Below are 23367 nucleotides of genomic sequence, written 5' to 3' on the forward strand. Positions count from 1 at the left end.
ACGTATGTTATAGACATTTTTATACATTTAAACTTTTCTTTAAGTACTTATGAACAATTTAGTGATGATGCAAACCCAGAGTAGGTACAAATGGAAGTAGATCAAAATCAAAATGATATGGAAGGTAAATTGAAGGAGTCAGTCACATTTCTCTTCATAATTGTTACCATTAATTTCTAAACTGTGTTACTTTATTTGGAGTGCCTATTTCCATCGTTCCAAGCTCACAACCGGGGTGTTTAAAAACAAGTTTTTCACAGCTTGTTTAATATATCACAAACTGTTTGAATATATATTTCTGGAGCCCTGGACAAAATCAAAACTTATTTTTGCACAATTGGTCCCACCACCAGATCTTAACCATAAGTAAAACAAACAAAACTAAAACATGTTTATTAGTGAAACGAAAAAAAGGAATGGAAAGCATTATCTATTGCCTACTGGTATCAATGTAAAACCACCGTAGTAAATGACCTTCACTAAATCGTTTATAATTTTCAACCACGATGAAAATTGAAATTGCATATTAGGGACAAGATATTTAGAATATAAAAATCAATTTGAAAAAGCTGGTATTGATTTCACAATCGAAGAATCAAATGAGTTTGTGTAGTTAAATATAAAAATTTGCAAACAAAATACAAGATGTTACATAGATAGTTCATATACAAATTTCCAATTAGGTGGATAGTGAATCTAGTTACAAATAATCAAAAAAGAGAAAGCATCCATTTTAATAAAGGTAATTAAAGAAAAGTTTGTGTCCATTGTCGTAATTCATTGAAAATTCAAAAGAAAAGATTAAGAAAACTTTTTGCGAGCGTGTCAATTCATCAAAAATAACCGTAAATGATAATACCAATATAATGATTTAACAATTAATTTTTTCATTTCATTTAAATCAATTCACTGTTATAAAATGTAAATTTGAAACAAATGCACATTTTTTTGTAATAAAATCAATAGCCTTATTTTGTTAAGAAATATAGATTTGTACAATCAATTTATATAACCACCTTGACTTTATAAAGCTAACAAATTAATTGGATATAACAAAAAAGCTAGGAGGGCATCACTAGTAAAGCTAAAAATGTGTATAGAAATTGTAAAGGCATTTACAGGCTGACACGATTCTCCAGTTCCAAATATAATTCTAGTTCTAGTACATATTATTGGTTTCTTGATAATTATTTATTACCTGTAACCCTACTGTTCAACAACGCGTAGAAATAATAAAAAATCAATATTTTTTCTTCATACATTTTAGAGTGTCTTTTATACAAACGCGGTTTTAACTGGACCAGGCCTACAGTTTAACGTGAGCCTCGAACCACAGTTCTCGGCATTAAGCCTACCGACTGGTGAGTGGCCAACTTGGGGATCATCCCAGAAGACATCCGGTCTTACCCAGCTTGGTTACTGGTGTCACTAGTTTAATTTTTCGTCGGATTTCTGTCGGATTTTGCACTCTTACCTAAGGAAAATCACAAATGTTATACAATGACAAACATAAATTTACGATCGTGCCCCAGCAGGACTAACAACAGCAGAAAAACCTGTCGCCTTTACCACCGTGCTAACCAAACCGGGGAAGCAATATTACGAACACTAATTATATATAAACAGAAACATCTTATTAAATAATTAATCATTAGGCAACGTAAAATTATAATAGAAATTTATAAAAAATTTAAAATTTTAAAAATGGAGAAATGGAGATTGGCGATGGAACTATAACGATGGCTATAAACTATAACTATAGCGCGAACTGTAACGAACTATAACTATTGGCGATGGAAAGAATTAATTTAGCAACCAATCAATTATCGATCTATTTTCTCGCTTCCTCAGCATTTCGAAACCGTTTGCCATTAACATTAAGCGATGTATAATAATGGTGTTATTATATTATATTCATTACATATATTCATTATAATAATAATAATAACAATAATAATAATAATAACAATAATAATAATAGTAATAATAATAATGGTGTGAATGAATATAATGTGCGAAGCCATACTACATCGATCTGAACTCGATAATCAGAAGACATTATATCAAATGAGTACGCTGGGTGCGGTAGATCTTCGAGCTGCAGTTGTATATCCTTCACAACTCTTGCAAATTATGACTGAGCGTTATCACATAAAACAAATTTACTGATCTTTTTGCAACAATACATCGTTCAATGTGTTCGATTGACGTCGATATACATCTCCAGTAATAATCTCATTCTGTTTTAATAACTCGTAATACAACATATCTTGCTGATACCATTATATGCACAGCAAAATTGTATGGCCCTGATATTGTGCTTAAGCATGAATGTGGACGGCTCTCCTAGATTCCAATGACTTTTCGCTTGGGAATATTGTTGTGACAATATGCCACAGAAAATTTTTTCTTTTGCCTGGCAAACAATGAAATCATGATCTTGAATCGCTTCGAAGTTGTTTAACCTCCTTTTGCATTGTCCTATCGCACATAAACATCTAGAAATAGTTAATCCATAAACTTCTAAGCTATCTGAAAGATATTTGAGAGTTTGGGCTGGGTTTTCCTCATATTCGATACATATGAGTCTTACAAATCACTGTCTTCGAAATTTGTCTGATCCTACAGGCTGTTCTGAGACGCTGACATGACAGTAGGAATAAAACAGAGCAGTGTTTAAAGTGTTTGATGGGATTATGCATAAAAAGTTTAAATCAAAATACAAAATTATTGAACGCCCTTTAAAAAAAAAAAGAATACAATTTTGAGTGTTCTATGTGTAGCATCTATATACACACAATAATTCTATAACACTAAATGAAAAACCATTATTTACGGAGATAAATATCAAAAAAATTGCATTTAATTAAATAGATTATGCTGTTTAATAGTTGTTTTCATGGACACTTCTAATTTTCACTAATATTTACTAATACCGCTGATCGAAATACATACAAGCACGTAATACTTCAAAAAATAAAGTAGTAGTAAAATAACTCTTTATCAATTTCTCTAAAATAAAACTTCAAATTCATAAGAAGCATTAAAATCAATTGAAAATTAGTTGCTACCTGGCAGCCAAAACTTTAAAACTCATCAATCAAAATACACAACATCTAATTTAAAACATTCAATTTAAATGCAAAAATGCGTAAGCGTAGCTTCTAAAATCTTTTGTTCTAATAAAAAAGTAAGAAGACAAACAAGAACAATTTTTACAAGTGACACTAAGTGAAGATTGATCGAAATAGAAACGTACCGAGTTACTGCTGAAATACGAACTTCTTGTAATTTGACGAAAGTGATTCTTGGGAGAAACGATTTAAATAAATTACTTCAGGGCCGTCTTAAAAAATAAATCAGTTTCGGTATAACTTCGTTTCCTGATGAATTCCTGCTGAAATGATTTAACTCGATCGAAATTTATTTTTAACGTCTTGTAACGAAATGTGTCGGAAAATATCTCGCGCAAAAGGGAGAACCGAGTTGTTAAGATGTTTTCATTTGCTTTCGCGCATTTGAAATATTGAAAGCTAAATTTTTCAGGGTTGCTGAAAGGCTATTTGTGGCCCAGAAAGGAAATTTAAGAAAGAGAATAAGTAATAATATTTTTCTTGTGATGTAAAATCTCAATTTAAATAAAAATTAAAAATTAAAGATAAGAAGATTAAAAATTAATGAAATGTATTATATTTATTGGTTTTTAGAAGATCAAAGAAGCTTTATTGAAAAAAGCGAAACAAATGAATTTCTTTAAGCATTTTGACTCCTAAATATTGGCAGATAATCATTTTATAGTTTAGTAAAGTGAAAGATTTATGACAATTCTGCTTATTCACTTTATCCGGAATAAAAGTTATTTCCACAAAAAATGTATTTGAAAGAAATATTGATATTTGCAGTATTATAATTTTATTTGAGCCCGACGGTTTGTATTAGTACAGGTCTTGCTTATACATTTTTCTAATAATCTAATGTGTGTCGAAAATCTGAGGGTCTTTAATGTAATTATAGATCGGTAAAAACTTCAAACAACTTGGAAATGGAAAATTATATTTATTATAATATGATGAATTATGCCGTACAAGTGTGCATGAAGTCATTATATATTTCTAGAAGATTTAAATGCCTACCAGACAACCTACAGAACAAAAGAAAATGGATTTCTAACTGAACTCACTGAACAGTCAGTGCTAAAATATTATTTAATTCAAACTTTCAATTAGTATCAATCAAACCCCATCATGGTTAGATTACAAAACATCAATATTAAGTATTTGTTTACTTCTATAACAAATTTTTCAACTACAACAACAACAAACTAACAAATATTAAATTTTTAAAGCCTGATTATTAAACAACATTTCAAGCAGACGAATTCCTACATACAAACGATGTATGAAATGTTTCCACTCAAGTTAGGTAAAGTAAAAAAAACTAAACAGAGACCTAGTTTAAGAACTCATGGGAAAACTTAATATATTAAAAAAAGATTTGACGAAGAATTGCAGTTGCACATGCTTATAAGTTTATAAAGCTATTATTAAAATAAACTTCAAAATTGCAATTTGTGCATTTTATTTACCCAAATATTACTAGATAATTTGAAACAATACGGCATACATATATGTGCTTCACAGAAAATTAAATTAAACATTCATCATCAAAAAACAAAAAAAAAAACTATTTTAAATGTGTTTTAGTTATAATCAACTATGTCAAATGAACGTTTTGGTAGCCATGTCAATTTGCTAACGATACAATTTTGGCCAATATATGGGATCTGATTTTAAAAATACTATTCTCACAATTCTCAAATGACGATTGTGTTATTATTGGGTGTTCTCTGTAGTCATTACCTACACTTATATTAATTTTCTTTCTAAGTTTTATACTGAGAGTATTTTTACTTAATGTTCGTCAATATTCTACTCCATTTCATTATCAGTTAGTATCTAGAATAATCGCTCATTTCTCGTTTATCTTTTCTTCCCGTCAATACCGCAAAGCCAGTTTTTTATACGGGATACATAAGATAATTAATCCAAATAAAATAGAAGCGCGCTAAAAGGTTTAAACGTTGTAATGCGGCAATGATGCTTAAAAACGGTAAATGACGTTATTGTTTCGAAGGGCTTCTGATGGATGTTTGAACTAACATGGCGAGTTTTTAAATTTTAGGTTTTTATTAGTGGTACTAGTTTTGTAATTTTTTATTACAGTCATCTAGTCTTTAATTATTAACATAAATTAGAGGCTTATATTTTAGTTATATTACTTTATTTTATCAACCAATATATGTTAATATAACCATTTTAGCAATATATATATATATATATATATATATATATATATATATATATATATAAACTTATTTATACAGAGATTCATTGCTAGCAATACTATATTAATTATAACTTCTCTATAAATAGTTGAATTACTAATAATCATATTTTCAAACCTATAGAAATATCCCTACACGTGGTAAAGTTTGTAAATTTACTATAGGATCCCAAATAACTTAATTATATTAAGTGTTTGTACATAGCCTTTGAATTTTCTCACTATTCAGACATAGAGCAGTAGGAATTTTGGGAAGACAGCCTTTTAGAAATTATCTTAAATAATAGCGCGTATTCCATACAAACCCTTATTAATTAATTAAGGACTAATTATATAAGGGTCAATTGTAATGTGTGGTCTAAATAATTAATAATATTTCGTGATTTTGTATCTGTGCTTTTATTTGTTTACCCAAAATATTTTGAACAAAATCAAATTATTTTTATATAGTATTTTATAGTGCTAACTAGATTAACTAATAATATTAATTCATTATTTCAATTGTAATAAAGATATTTTGCTATATTATGTCGCATATTACTTCGAGTAAAAGCTTTTAAAGACTTTTAATATTATTTATTTATATATTGTGGCATACTTCGACTGCCGGCATGAAGTAGTTCGACAATCCCAAGTAAAATAGTCTACATCGATGCTGAAGGAGAATCTTCATGGCTATAAAATATTTCTGTGAATATAGTAGAATCAGTAAGTTCTAGTGTTTTACAAGATGCTATAGCCGAATGAAACTATTGGAGCAAATGTTGGAAACGACAATTGGACATATTTATGGTATACTGTAAGTAATAAAGTCATCATCTTGCATGGCAAAGATGGGCCACGCATTTCAGCGATTGCGAAGTATACATTACATACAAAAATCGATTTATCGTTACTTCGACCCATTCGTTAGATATCATTTATCAACTACTGATCTCTTTCTCAAATATCAGAATGTTCCAAAGAATAAAGTTTATCGACTAGAACGTAAAGTTCCAAAGGATGATTTTTCTTCAGGATAATCGTCAAACCAGCAAAAGCAAGTTACAGGAACAAAATCATCCTTTTGCATGTCTCCCGTTGCGGCTCGAAAGGAAAGCCCTAGTGCACCCAGCGGACTCACCAGATATATTGCTTAGTGCTTACCACTGGTGCAGATTATTGCAGCATGGCTGGCACACGGTATCGAAAAACTCAAGAAGTGTGAAAATAGGATGACGATTGGATCGCTACCACAATTTTGTTACTTTATGTAGCATTCTGGGTACATTGAATTTCAAATAAAATTCTTAAAGCTGACCATAAACATATATTGCGGCCAATGACAAAAAATAATTCTAAAGATAGTAATTGTTTTGTTTTTTGGTGAGTTAAAACTTTCACATCAGTAACTACCAAAACTTTTCACGATTACTTCTAAACAAAAGTTAAGAAGTTTTATACAGAGAAATAACGTTTTTTACCAAAAAAAAAGAAATAAATATCATCAATCAGAATCGAATACACCTGACCAACTAGAGTTTAAAAATAAGAAATTTAGCTTCAGAAATGTTATAACTCACAAACGATGAAGAATAATTAAAATTTAAATATACTACGGGTAGCCTAGATACGAGGGGGAATAAAATATAAACGGTAAATTTGTAAACTGTATTTATTTATAATATTATTATACTGATAATAATAATAAATATTATTATAATATTTAACAAATTCGAACAAAAACTAATGTAAAAACTAGGGCCTATATATTAATTTTAATGGATTTACAAGAGATGGTGTTGCTGTGTATAAAATCGCATCGAGTACATATGCAACTAATTTCATGTTCAAGTCTCACTAACAGGCTTCGCTTTTCATAATGTCTCGCTCCATCCAAGTGTAAAAATTTGTTTTTTAAATGCATTGAGGAAGTATAATATCTGAATTTGTACAAAGTAAATCGCTTTCGTAGGAAGTTTTACTATTTTACTTCCCCAACCGTGCCGATGGTGATTTTGCCACAAAAGTTAAAGATTCTGGACAAATAAAATAATTGCTCCATGATGATTAATTTAAAATGCTAGAAGAACATACAGATTTGTTGGGAGTAATACAAGAAACAATTCCCAATCGATTGAAAACATGGGAATCCTGCGAAAGCTTGGATGTTCCGTGTAACAGATAGTGAAAGGCGCTTAGTCATGTGTGAAATGCGGCTTCAACGGTAAAATTGGATCAATTATTATAATCCAAAGCTAAACAAACCATGAAGACCACCTGGTCACGCGACAACATTAACAGCAAAGCCGAATATCCGTAGTTCCAAGTTAAAGCTTTGTATTTGGTGGGATCAACTTGGCATATGTACCATGGAACGAAACCAATAACGGGGATCGCTATCGAATAGAAATGATGCATTTGATCTGATAGGCACGCGAAAAACGGTCGGAACACGAGCTAAGGCACAATAATGTTATCCATCAACATGATACCGCTCGATGTTGCAAAACGGGTGAAAACCTTCTTCAAAACATTAAAATGGGAAGTGATCCCCCCCCCCACATGATAGTCGTGACATGTTTGAGCAACGCTTCATTTCTAGCGAAGATACCAAAAAAATTGGTCGATTAGCGGATAGCTTGTAAATGTAATCCAGAAGTTACCTTAAAGATGGAAAATGTAGCGGCTATCGATGGACAAAACTTACAATAAAGCCCCAAATTTAAAATAATATTTTTAGAACTAATTTATAGACTATATTTCAGTGAAACAATATTTCTTTCCAAAACTATAGACGCGGTCAAACTAAGTTAATTTTACGTCGTATCAATTTTCATTTTATATTACAAATCGCTTCAGCTTTACGTTATGTCGATAATAACCCATTTGATGCAACGCCATACGACCTCATTTCATGTTACACTAGCCCTTTTGGAAATTATTCTGTTTTGGAAGAGACCCAGGTTAAGCTTAACGAACGATGATAAATCATTTATGCAATGGTCTACCGTTAAGGTTTGGAGTAGTGCCAGCATTAGGCAATGACTCCCGGGACATCGAGAGCTAATCCCATAAAATTCCTGATCTAGGGTCTCCTAATAGAACGAATTATTCCTGATATTTTCCTCTAGAGTAAAATGTATCATTGATTTAAACATTTGATTAAATTATTCTTGTTAATATTATTATACGTAAAATTACTCGCCAATGTGTTGTATACACGTATTGATATAAAATTAGTTTTCTGGCTATTGTCAAGGGTTAATTTTAATTATATCTTTGAAAATTAAGTAGTATTTTAAAACTAACACAGGACTAATTATTAAAAAGAAATCTTATTCAGTTTGATATTTCATCTAAGCTAGAAGATGTGATTGAAGATTTGGCTTTGATAACTTAATAAATAATAAATTAACAAAAGTCTCCAAAAAATATGACCTCTACAGTCCACTAGCATCAACCCATCTTAACTGATAAGTTTCATTTTTATATCAGAACGTCAAATTGTTCAATCTAATGAGTAGCCATGTGGGATGAAAGACGTCTAGCTTCTCGATAATAACACTCTAGAATCGAAACTCTGTTCGGCTACTAGTCCTTAAAAGTCTGTGTTCGTTAAACCTAATTGAATATTTGAAGTAGTTACATAACACATTCTGGGACGATTATAAATTAACAAAAAAAGTATGTTGCTCTGGGTACGGCTATCTATAACACATGAAATTATTCACATTCGCACAATGTTTGTTAGATGATGGTGTTCTACCATATCCCTATTTGATTTAAGTAACTTAAAAACGATGATTTTTATGGCTTTCTATCATAATTAAGTTTAATATCAATGTCTTAAGAGCGTTGAGCTTGAAAATAAAAATAAATATCACGAACCAAATTCACGAAAAATATTCAAAAACAGCAAAGTGCAAATATGAAGTAGTAGTTGATTAATCTATAGTTGAAAAAGTCTGTATTACAGACATATTCAAATGGAATGAGCAGCAAAAATCACTGAAAATATAGTTTATCTTAATTTAACAATATAACAAGATGTACTGTGAACACTAGGCTTAATGTTAACAAAAGCTTTACTACAGGTAATAACAGTTGGCTATTATAAAAACGTTAGTTACAATAGCTTTGTAAGTTAATGTCAAAGCTGCTAGCTTTATTGGTACAGTGGTCAAGGCGATAAGACGATCCTCCCATTGTTGTAATCATCTCGGATTCGAATCCTGCTGGGGCTTAGTCGTAAATAATATATGTTTGTGATTGTTTATAATTGCGAATTCCCAAAAAGTAAGAGTGTAAAATTCCGATAAGGAAGATGATCCCAGTCACGCCAATGACCACGTTGGTTAAGATCAGTTGTATGACGTCTTATATGCTATAATTAGTGCTTAGAAAGCAAACTGAATGGCTTTTGCACTGAAAGACTTCCGATTTTCCGTAACATCAGCAAAGTAATAAGATTATACAAGACTGTCTGATTATTTTAGATAAAAAATATGGGAAAACTTTCTGCGTGCCTTTGAAAAATAAAAACAGAATTTTGAAAGTTGGTCCATAACTGATGGAGAAATCGGCAAACATACATTAAAAAAATTTACATTTATTTGTTGCGAAGTCAGTTAAAAAGACGATAAACCTAAATGAAAGTTATAAATTAATCCTAGTAGATATGGCAAATATAAATATCAAAAATATTGATTTTTTTGTAAATTTGTAAAATTAAAGAACCAACATTCATATTAGCATAGATGTAAGCTTAATGGTTTATTTTCCTAGTAACCTAACATGTTATCTTCCACTAACCCTTAAAATTCAATAATAATTTCAGACGTGACCTTTCTAACCACAATTATTAGTTTTATCGCTAGAATTATTACGACAAACGACGCGTAATTCATCATCAGGAAGGTAAAACGACCCGAATTAAATCCACATACGTCGTCTTCACTTATCGGACCGGGCGTCCTCGGGGGTTCGATGGCGAACGTCGCCCGGTCGGGAACGAATCATTTTCCCGGCTCTACCTGATTTTCCGTTCACCGTGGGGAAATATCAGATCACGTGTCAAGAATGGATAATGGATAAAGTTTTGCGCAAATTAGAATTTATGTAGGTGGTCTCGGGGGCCTGCGTGGCATTCCTGCATGGCCTCGGGCCTTTCATGCGGAAATATAACCGGCACCGAGGTTATTTTCATATTTTTGCCGGCTTTTGTTGTTGATACGCCACAGGTCCGCGTCTGGCCGAGTAAGTAAACATTCATTTCGGCGAAGGGGGAAAATTTTAAAAGTTTCGCCCGCTTGTATAAACGGATGCCGTTTAACATTTGTTCCTTTTGTTTTGTACGTTTCTTTTCGGTCTCTGAAGATTAAACGATTGTTGCCAGGTCGGTTTATTTCGATTTGTTAAAAGTACAGGGATATTATAATGTTACTTCTTTAATAACAAACTAGTGATCGCCCTGTGCTCGAAATTAGACCACAATGTATTAAATTAATCATGTTTCTTTCATATTAGAATAAAGGAACTGATTTAAAAATAATATGTTAGTAAAACCTGTTTTCACAGTATATTCAATAAAAAATCAGAAATGTATTTAATACATAACATTAACTAAAATAATAAATGTCTGTATATTAAAACATATTAAAATATATGCAAACTATCTCAAGAACTAACACTCATCATTTTTTAATTCGCATTTAATTAAATCTAATATCCGTTATCTTTCAATAATCAACAAAGTATTAGTAAACATAAATTGCTTTGCCATTATTACCAGAAGATTATAACAAGGCAACATAAGTAAGATTATTTTCAAAACTCTTAGCCCCTCACAACTACCCGCTGGGTTTGTTTTTATATTTTGTATCACTGCTCTGACGGCTATTCTAGGTTACTCGATTTGGATTGACCTTGGTTGCTTGATTTAACCTTAAATAAGAACAATTTTTGTTTTTTTTTCTTCACGAAACATCAAATTAAATCAATTTTGTAAGTAAAGGAAACAGACGATTTTTATTATTGTCAAATTTTGTTAACACGTTCATTATCGATATGGGATCAAATACTTACTCTAGATGCCGTTTTTTCCGATTACAACAATAAACTATTCCTAATAACGTTTTTTAACGTGCACCCAGTCTATATTTTCATATTTTTTGACAAAAATTTATTTTCTTCTTGTATCATGGACCAGAGCGTGATCGGCAGTAAGGTCAACTTTTATTGCCAATGGCGGCATAATCAAAATGTGGTGAATTAAAATGGAGAGAACAGAAAAATACATTGTTTATTAGAATATATAATTTAATATGCGATAACAAAATTATATATATTTATAATGGGAATAAATCCACTACTAAAATAAGATAAAAAATTATCCAGTAGAAAAACGAGAAAAAAGTAACTAAGTAAATGTTACTGCAAACAAACAAACAACGACCATAAGTTAATACAAATTTTCACTAAAACTCACAAAATAAATAAAAAACCTATTCAGATAAATCATAAGAGGTCACTCAGGACCAATTTTTGCGCAGTCTATACAGTAACCTGGATATCCAGGACAGGATTACCTGAATATTTATTCTAAAGTTAGGGCACGTTTAATATCAATTTTTCGACTTTTAGGACGAGAGGACCCTGATATATTGTTATTTTTTCCCGCCATATTCAATTACATATGAATCAATCAATCAATCAATCTTTATTTTATTTTATAAACTTTTTAAGAAAACCTTTATACCACCGATATTCAATCCTAGTACGTTATTGTCGTTCAGATAAACTCTTAGCCCGCACAACTACCGCTGAGATTGTTTATATATTTTGTATCACTTATCTGACGGTTATTCTAGGTTGTTCGAGTTGGGCGTTTTTCGTTATATTGGAATATATTTATTTGTAGCGCATATTGCACAAAAAAATTAGACCTAAAAATTCTTCCTCAATATAAGCTCTAACAGTGCCAAATTTTACGCCCCCAGGTGTCCCCATTTTCTTCAAAAAGAGAGGGAACATTTTTGCTAAGCCAATTAATATTTACACAGATATCACTTTTGATCTTTCTTTCGCCTTAAAAAAGTATTTGTTGGGAAAAACTGTTATAAAATATATTGCTGTTAAAATATATACTGTTGTTGTGGTGTTTGCAGCAATCCAACCATAGATCAATTTTCGAACTTCTTCACCATTCCGAAACTGTGTACCAACCTACATCTAAAAGGTAGGTTACCAAGCAACAACCTAAACATTTGGCAACCTAGGCTTTAGGTACAATTACAACTCGGACAATGTGTGACCGACCGTTGTCATGATATTTGCGTCTCATACATATATGTATATATATATATATATATATATATATATATATATACACTATATCATACTGATTCCATAGCGAGACTGATCTCGAACACTAAATTAAACACTTAACCACTTTTAAATAAATGATAAAACTTTTAAATAAATAATCAAACCAAAAAATATGAGATGACGAAGCATCGTTAGTTTTTAAAAATGTTTGATAGCATTTCAGTAGTTTCACACACTATATCTTACTGATTCCATAGCGAGCAATAAAACCAAAATATTGAAACGGTTCGAAACGGTACGTTCAGTCAATTTGTATCCCTATCTATGTATGTATGTATGTCTTTCCCATCACATGTAAATATTCGGAAATAGTCGATTCATCAACTGCTAAACTTTCTAAAAGTTCTTTAGAACTTTGGGTTGGTTATTCGTGCAATAGGTATTATGGTTCACTGATCTCGAACAATAAATTAACCACTTTTAAATAAATGAGTCCTAAACCAAAAAATACGATATGACGAAGCATCGTTGGTTTTTAAAAGTGTTTGATAGCATTTCAGTAGTAGATTTCTTCAAATCAAACACTAAAAGTGATTAATGTCAATAATACAATTTTGAACAATGATTAATGTCTGCTAAAACCGAATAAAACTATTACTGTAGATGTCTACAGAAGTCCATCCGAGAAAAGCAAATATTCAGTCTAATCTTATATAAGGTCAAAATTCTAAATAAACAAGACATACTTTAACAGTAAATATATGAGAAATTGATGCATATTACAGATTTCCGCCCAAAATATTTAAATGTTTCAATAACATCTATACGGTTACATTACATAGACAGAGAATTGAACACACTTTTCATTAATTTGTTAATTAATTTGTACATTCTCTAAGATCATTCATAGTTTCATTTAAATGACTGAGAATAAATAATAATCGTTGAAACCAAATTGTGGCGTGTACGGACGACAGAATTTGCGAGTATATAATTTAAAAATAATGCCTATAAAATATATCGTTTGTTTATACATCCACAATTACATAGGATCGAAGACAAACACGTTTGCTTCATTCGCGTTCATCCCAACCAGTATAGTCTCAACCTAATTACAATTGAAAATTATAATAGTAAGAGTGAAACTAAGAAACTTCTTTAAATCTGCCCATGTTATATAACGTGACCAACTGGTACCAGTGATAACTCAATCATCGGATAGTTGTTATATTCAACACAAATATGTAAAATTTATTTTAGTATTTTCAACTAATTTCTATGTATTTTATGCTGAAAAAGAAAACAATGGAAAACTGTCCAGGGCATCAACATTTAGTGTGGAGGTGCCTAAGACTACTAATACGTTGGTCGAGAGTCAAAGCTTTGACGAAGATGTACCTGAACCCGATGGCGTATCCAGTTCTGTCCAGGGCATCAACATTTAGTGTGAAGGTGCCTAAGACTACTAATACGTTGGTCGAGAGTCAAAGCTTTGACGAAGATGTACCTGAACCCGATGGCTTATCCAGTTCTGAATTGGAAAATGATAAAAGTCCGAAATTATTTTCCAGGGTCATAAATGATTTGGCAAGAGACTTGAATCTTCCCTAAGGCGCAGATGAGTTGTTCGGCTCAAATCTCAAAAGCAGGAACTTACTTTTACCAGGAGTATCTCTTCAGGTTTAAATATCATGATATAGAATCACCAATGTTGGTGGTTTAATGGATCTATTTAAGATCCAACACAATTCAACACAATAACATATTTTCATAGATTTATCGAAAAGAAATCATAAACCAGTTGCGCATGCTTCCAACCTTCAAAACCTTGGAACTGATTCTTCCCATATGTTATGTTAAAAAGGAACGCCATAGTCGCGTGTATTGATTTTAAAATTTTGTGCATGTTGCTCAGGCAAGAAGCTGGGTTTACCAAATTACCTTGCTTTTTGTGCCTATGGGATAACATAGGCCTAGCAAATCACTACACCACAAAGAGTTCGCCACGAAGGAGCTTAAAATTGATATGAGACTACTATTGGACGCTTCAAATAGACGTTCTTGATTCTTCCCGCGATCGAAAATATACAAAGTTGAGCATCACTGGTAAATCTAAAGCTTTTAGCGTGTGCTAGTGAACGTACATTAGATGAAATAATATGTGTCGTCTATGAAAAAAAGAATTTTATAATTCAGCATATCTAAAAATATAGAAACTAAGTCACAAACGGTTCTTGGATTCTTTACAGACCTCTGCAATCTGCTAATTTTACCCGATAGAATAAATTCGAAAATAACAAAACCACCTTTTTTTGTTTCATTAATTTTGTAGTACTAACTGAACATTTATTGAGAGACATTTATGAGATTATACTACACTAAGTTTATACTAAATTAAGTCAACATTAAAACCACAGGTCATAACCAATATGCTATTATATCTTCTCCAGCAGTGTATATATAGTCAATTCAAAATAGCAGTGACACGAGTGTCAATAAGTGTCTGTCTAAAGTTGTAAATTCGTTTTACAGTCAGATAATATCATCCTTGCCATTTGATTCTATTTAAAAAGAGATAGAATGCTGCTAGAGAAGTTCGAACATATAAGGGAATGAGCCCGCAAAAGTTGTCCGTTTGCCAAACGTCTGAAAATTCTTTAAAATATTATAATTACGGGTTATAAACCGGTAAACGTTGTTTTAACCGTTTGTTTTAATAAATTTGAAATCGCCGCGGTTTTTATTAAAAATATTTTTTGCGCCTTGCAACTGCACTGTATATTAGTACGAACACAGTCACTAAAATATCTCAAAAAAAATATAATCTTAAATTCGCTAAAAAGAAATCATGTTTATGCCAAACAGGTGACGAATTAAGATCAGCTTGGTGTTTTGGAGATCAAATATACGAAATGTATAAAACAGTAAATAGTTTTTTTTCAATCTAAACATAATTTAATACAATTATTTCAGAGAAAAGTCTGGAAAGTATCCATAAAAATCCAAAAGATATACAGCTATTTGAGAGATGTAGAACATCCGTTCATACATTCTTGGATAATACAAGATTTAAATGGTGTAAAGATAACCCACGAAAGGGTTTAATGGAATTTCCAGAGATTGCTTTTAAAAGAATACAATTTTTATAACAAAATCAATGGTACATTGGGTTGCTCATCGCAAGATGATAATAAATATAGTGTAAAGGCAACAAAAGTTGATGGAGAAGGTTAAATGTTGTAATAACTATCGATTAGGTTTTATTAGTCATAACACTTATTCATCGCAGACACATAGTTATTTATGCTGGAAACAGGAATGGTTTCATATCTGGTGTAGAATTAGTGTTCCTCTAAGTCCAATGGTGAATACCATGAAGACATGAACGATAACTTGTCTTTGCAGTAGTTTGAAAATCAGCTTTTAAAGAACTTGGAGGAACCATGAGTTATTGTTATGTACAATGTACCATATCTACCATATATATAGTACACTGGTGGGAGAAATCTCAACAAGTGCACCAACAAAGACTGCAATTAAGGAATGGCTTAAAGTTCATAAAATAAGTTTCGTGGAAATCATGTTAAAGAATGAACTATTTCAAATTTTTACTCGGAAAATATAAATGATATATTCAATTCTTGAGAAAAGATACATAGTACATCAGATTACTGAATGTTATGGCCACAGAGTATTACATCTTCCTCCCTATCACTGCATTTTTAATCTAATTGAGTTGATACGGGGTATTTTAAAAAACTATTACAATAGATGTTCAGGTCGGGGAGGATATTCAAACCAGAACTGTCTGGATTTATGAAAAGAGGCATTGTTGAAAATGGCACCTTCGGTTTGTGTGAGCTCGATCTAAAAATAAATTATATTTAATAGAATATTTGTTCAATTATTGTATTTATATTAAAATTGTCATATGTCAGAGCCGAAATGTACTAAAACACAGAGTAACATTGGCAACATTGCGACGTTTCCCATGTCATTGCTATTTTGAATTGACTATATATTATTAAAAATATCTTTTGGTAATACAGATTGTATGTTTTATAATTTTAAAGGCCCGTAAAACAACAAAGATATAACACGTAAAATAAAATATGGCTATTAAAACTATACCCAACAAAACGTATTTAATTATTTCGATCATACATTATACATTTGCTCTGGATATAACTCCGCTAACGCCCCTGGATATAAATCTTGTTTTAGACTGTGGGTTCGTTCGGTCGTGACAATTTTTTACCTCATTGGGCAACAGAAATATACTTCTCAGTAAGCAGTCGACAGGGATCCCTGAGCCTTTGGCCGTTCTTTTCTTTGTGTAAAGTTCACGCATATTTGCCCTCAATAGCAATTACTGAAGGTATTGCAGTGTCAGCTGGACTGTAATGATTCAATGTGAACTATATCATGTTTATATAAACATCATTCTAATAATATATATTTTTATAATAAATTATAATCTGGTATTTTATGAATTGCTTGATGTAATTTTAGAACATATTTTTCCTACAAATCTGCCAACAATTAATTGATAATCTATAATTTACAAAATGAGGAGTCCTATTCAAGTCAATATGACCTTAAAGTCTAAGATAATCAAAACAAATGCAAAAATTCAATCAATTGTTCTATAGAAGATATTTATTACAATATAGCATTTGTGATTAAATGCAATCAAACTTTAGAAAATTGAGATGAGAATGAAAACTACAATTGGATTGCAAACAAATATCTAAAAACATAGCATTATATTTTTTATAACAAATTAAAAGAGCAAGATGAATATGAATTAAAATATCAAACCTATTAGTAACCAATTTAGTGTTGAAGCTTCGCCTACAAGCTTCACTTTTCATTATGTGTATAAATAAATATATTTTCAGTGCCTTGAAAATGTTTGAATTTGTACGGAGTAATTCTAATTTGAAGAAGGTTTTACGTTTTTACCTCAACCTAAAGGAAAAGTTAAAGGATTTCAACATGTGAAAGTTGGTTTCGGCCTTTTAAAAGTGGTTATTTTAAAACCAAAAACAAAGAATATTCTGTCCGGTCCAAAAATGACAAGGATTTAAACCATGAATGAGTATCTATTACAACTGATAAGCTGAGTATTACGCGAAAAACGACCTGAATGCGATCAAAAACACAACAGTATTATTCTTCAGCGTGACACAACTCGATTATGTATTACAAAACCGGTGAGAACATATTAGGATACATTACAATTGGAAGTTCTATACCATCGCCGATCTTTCCAGAACTTGCTCCTTCTGATTACTACTTGTTCCGTGACTTATCCGCGAATGGGTCTATTCGTGGTTAGTCTCAAATGATACATCACTCTTTCGAGATGAAATCCATAAACTGCGTGAAAGATGGGAATAAGTAGCAGCTATCGATGAACAATACTTCCTATAAAATACATTCTATCGATTTTTCACGATAAAACTTCACACTAAAAGAAATTCTTTAAATCTAGTATATAGACCTAATAGAAATACTATACTTGAGCAGATATAAACACCAAGGTTATGCCTGAAATTCTTCCTGTAGTCAATATTATTTAATAAACATGTTTGAAGTATATATTTTATTATGTTTAATATTTTATATATTTATTGTAATTGAACTAACCTATTGCCGTCAGCTAACAGACTCCAATAATTAAGTACCCAGTAAATTTCATAAATATAGTATATTGAAAAACAACTGAACTGTGGCCAAACACTACAAGCCAATAGACAAATTTGGCATTGACACTGCTGTAATTGAACATAGAAGGATTTCAAAAATTTTAAACATTGAAAAACTTTACGGCATATGCGTTTTTTAAAATATATTTTAAAGTCTCCTTTTACCAACCATGGTTTTATCTGGACTGGACCTACAGTTTAACGTGGGCTCCGAACCACAGTCCTCAGCATTAAGCCTACGGATTGGCAAGTGACCAACTTTGTAAGTCATCCCAGAAGACATCAGGTCTTACCCAGCTTGGTTACTGGCATGACTGGGATCATTTTCCTTGTCGGATTTTACACTCTTACGACTATGTCCCAGCAGGATTCAAAACCACGACTATCGCAACATTAGAAGGACCGTCCTATCGCCTTTACCACTGCGCCATCAAGCCGGCGGCATATGCGTATTATGTTTTGAACGCACAATAAGACAAAACGGTGTCGATAATATTTCAGATGAATATTTGTTTAAACATTGTACATAAGCAGTTTTGAAACTATTTTTTCAGTGATTTAGAACATGCGGAAACATGGCTTCTTTACTCGATACTTTAGATAAAAAAAATCAAAACATTAAAGTAAAAGTAAAGAATCATACAAATTTCATGCCTTTATATATAATAATCAAACAACTAATATTTAAATTATAACAACGTCTTTATGAAAAAAAAAATAAATAAATAAAATAAAATGTGACAAAAGCATGATAGCTAAAAACATGTTGGTATAATAAACAAATTATTAACGTTATCACAAATAATTTTCTATTTCAAAACTTGAAAATAGAATATTTTCTATGAATAAAAAGATTTACCTTTAATGGTTACGTTACGTTAGGAACAAGAATTTACCAAGCTAAAAGAATATCATATTGAAAAATTAGAATAATTTTTCCCAGTATTGTGTCTTTTATAATATGTCAGTTAGAACTGAATTGGTATAGGACTAGAAATTTAAGAGCAAAAATGGACCTATTTTCAATATATTTTTTTCACTGTAAAAATACATTTATTGGAGAAAAAGGATACAATATATTGTTAACCAAGATATTTTTAGCGTTATAAATTATTTCAAAATAGTCGAGACAGTCAATTGTCGCAAAATATTCGAACTAGTCGATAGCCAAAAAACTACCAACTAAAAATGCTAATTACTATTTCAGTTAAATATACGCTTCAACTGTTTTACTATTTGTGATAACAAGCGGAGATGTACGGATTCCTTCCCAATTAATTTTGAGAGAGAAATCTCTATGCTGTATAGATCAGTTCATTTTAAATAATTTTAGTTTGGCAAGTAACAATATGAAAAAAAGAATGGCATAATTTTAATGTTTGGAAAGTAACAATGGCGTAATATAGTAAAAGTAATTGGTTTATTTCTATTTCGTTCCAACGTGTCCTTACGAATACTTCTCTTAACCGTGCCATAAGTGAGATGGAGATGTACGTATTCCTTCTCGAACTTGCTTTAAGAAGAGATAATTGCTGGATTCTGTTATGTTCAAAAGAACAGTTCTATTTTGAATAATATGAGTGTAGTAATGACTAGCATATATTTATATCGTATTTTCTCAAACAATCTTTATCAATTATTTCACCATTTTTAAATACAATAATAATTTTGTTAATTCTTAATCATGGATGTTTTAAGATTATTATTCATTAAAATTTCAATTGAATAAGTTTTAATATTTATAAGATCTGATCATACAGAGACTAAAAAATCTAAATATATATATAAAAAAAATATAAATATATGTAAGTATAAACTCGCCACATTATTTTCAATATCGCGGCTAAGACGGTAAGGGCATAAAGTTAAAAAATAGTCAGACCGAAAATAGCGACTGAAGGTAGTTAACTGAAACAGTGTATTGTAAAAAGTAGTCAGTTACTAAACAGCCGATAGTTGTATTCAATCGATAGTTCGAACGCTAATGATTTTCATCATCTTCTACAACTTATTTCTAATCATCTTATTATATCTTATCTGTTATTTCTAATAACATAGCGATACTGTGTCAAAATAACGATGTTTGTTTGAAAGCTACAAACGCGAAGTCCTCTGAATGCATCTTCCCTTTCAACCTCTAACAATACATCCATAGGTGTCCATGTGAAAGGATCGATCTGGACTAACACATGATGTTCTGTATTTTGTCGTAGTAGATCCATATTTCTTCACTGTAACAGTTGATTCATTAACTGCCAAGTATTTTTTTCTTGTCATTTTCTTTAGTATAGTCCCATATAGAAGACTTTGATTCTACAAATTCAATTAGTGATACAATATCATATTTAAAGCTAGACATTTTCCTCTTTTAACCTTAAAAATATCTCTGTACACAATAAAAATCGGCGCCGACCCGAGTGGACCGATTGCTGCCCGCCGACATGTCGGTGCCGGCAACGACACGATACCGACATATCCGCGAGGGTGAATTTGTTTACGTGAGATTACGGGTCCACTGATATCGGTGCCGTGTCGGTGCCGGTAGATGTGAAAACGCCCATAGGGATAACAGATATCCTACTATAAGGGGTCAGACTCGTGAATCTCTAACGTCGAATGTTACTTGTTCGTTAATCGCACGAACCAGTGCAACAAGTTATGTACAATTTCTGAACCTGAGAATTCTACATGGTCTTCCGAGCCGGATTTTGGGTAAATAAATTAACAAATATCAAATATTCAATTTCGAGTATTCCATATTTATTTTCACTATACACTATATAACTCAATAGTGTATATAAATACCGAAACCAACAAATTTAGCTGCTAAGTTATGTTGTTTAAACGTAATTGATCTACACACTTCCCATTTTGACCAATAGATATTGCTCATCAAAATACATATAAGCGCAAAATAGTCATATCAGGTATTCAGACATTTCAGGAATAAAATAGCAAAAAAAACGCAAAAAAATTAAAATAAAGAACATTTATTACAATAGAGAAAAAAATTGTGATAAAAACCCGCCCATCGGCAATAAAACGGATTTGCTCCGACAAATTTATGCATTAAAATCGTGGCTGACAGGCCCTCAAAATTAACCTCCACTCAACTACTCTCAGGTACCCTGTCGGCGACAAATTCGATTAGAGTTCGCACTGAATAAAATAGACATTAGACTATGGATCCCATAGATGGAAACGACTTCACGTCCCGGCGATGATTTGGATGTTACATCAAGTGAAAACGAATAATTTTTTATTTATCTTTGACCCACATAAGGCATATAAGATTCACGTTATTTTTATGACAATCCTTTGGCCTATCCAGAGAATAACTTTATTTTATAAAAACCGACATAAATTCGATAAGATTTAAAGGTATAAATTAATTTTAAAGCATTTACAACACATGATATTTCTGTGTATTAAATTTCATCGGGTATATTTGTAAACAACTTCATGTTAAAGCCTCACTGATAGGCCTAATTTGTTAACATTTCTTCAAGATGTAAACAAAAAACTCTTTTGATGCATTGAAAATGTCTGAATTTGTAGTGAGAAAATTTAATTTAAGGGAAGTTTTACTTTTTAAGTCAATACGAAAAAAAAGCGGTTGAAACTCTACCAGAAACAGAAGTTCTAACTCACCCGCTTTATTTTCCAGGCCATACTCATTCTGATTACTACTTGTTCCGATATACAAATCGTGACCTATCTGAGCAGCGTTTCACTTTTTAAGAAGATACCTAAATATAGATAGATTCGTGAATAGCCTTAAGAATACATAGTTCTTTCGAGATGGATTCCGTAAATTGCCTGAAAGATGGGGAAATGTACCGGCTATCGATACACAATACTTTGAATAAAATATATTATACCAGTTTTTCACAATAAAGCTTCATGTTTAAATTATTATTAACATTATTATCAAGGACTAACATTATGCGTCAAGTCTGCTATTCATTACCGATAATAGCTATTCTATTGGCAAAATTAGCACATTTTTATAACTAGCGTTTATCTGGACTGGACCTACAGTTTAACATGGGCTCCGAACCACAAACTTCGGTATTAGCCTACTAAGACTGGCGAGTGGCCAACTTGTCGATCATCCCAGAAGACATCCGGTCTTAACCAGCCTGGTTAGATCACGTGACTTTAATAATTTTCCTTATCCGTTTTTGCAATATCACCTAAGGAGAATTACTAATGTTAAACAATCATAAACATAAATTTACGACCATTCCCCAGCAGGATTTGAACCCGCAACTATCGCGAAATTAGTAGAACCGTCCTATCACATTTACCATTGGACCAATCAAGCTGGCCTAAATTAGAATTGAGCACATGATTCTCGATAAGAGGAAAAATCAGAATTACTGATGCGTTAATTATTTAACTATAATGTCTAATTGAGTTGGTATTATAACAGAAAAGGCGTTAATAGGATGGAAATTAAATTAGTTGGACAGAAAAACTATATGGAAACATAATCGAATAGGAATTGAAGCTATATCAAGGTTTTTTGTTTATTATATTTTAAAGTCTTCGTTTTAACAAATGACCATTCAACAACCTAATGGAATCACCGCTAAACATTTTATTACCCAAGCACCGGATAATTATATAACAATTGATAAAATAGTAGATATATTTAAGGAAAAAGATATATTAAAATAATCACATTTCAGAGAAAAATCAGACACCATTGTATGCTTCAAAATTACTTAGAAATGACCAAAAAAAACTAAAATCTAAATTGTTTCTAATATTTTTTTAAAATACTGCTCTTTTTAAAATACTGCTCAATTTTTTAAAATTATATTAATTATTATATAATTCATTAATTTTCAACATCCCCTTTCCAGTAATCCATTCCTTGGAAGTAATTAAAAGTTTTAATTATATATCATTTTACAAAAGTATAAACTGTATACTTTTCTGGACTTGGAAACTTATCCGAACTCATTGCGAACTAACAAAACAATATATGCCGGAAGTT

At 31.3% G+C, this 23367-nt stretch overlaps 1 protein-coding gene across 2 annotated transcripts in view; it reads right to left on the reverse strand.

Moving 5' to 3' along the window:
* The window catches only part of LOC143206558 (potassium voltage-gated channel protein Shaw), a 334396-nt gene that overhangs the window by 184925 nt on the left and 126104 nt on the right, over positions 1–23367 (reverse strand). The gene's annotated exons all lie outside the window — the stretch shown is intronic.

This window comes from Rhynchophorus ferrugineus, unplaced genomic scaffold, assembly GCF_030347505.1.
Source record: "Rhynchophorus ferrugineus isolate W39M unplaced genomic scaffold, kcgeb_rfMv2 rfM1, whole genome shotgun sequence".
Taxonomy (NCBI): domain Eukaryota; kingdom Metazoa; phylum Arthropoda; class Insecta; order Coleoptera; family Curculionidae; genus Rhynchophorus; species Rhynchophorus ferrugineus.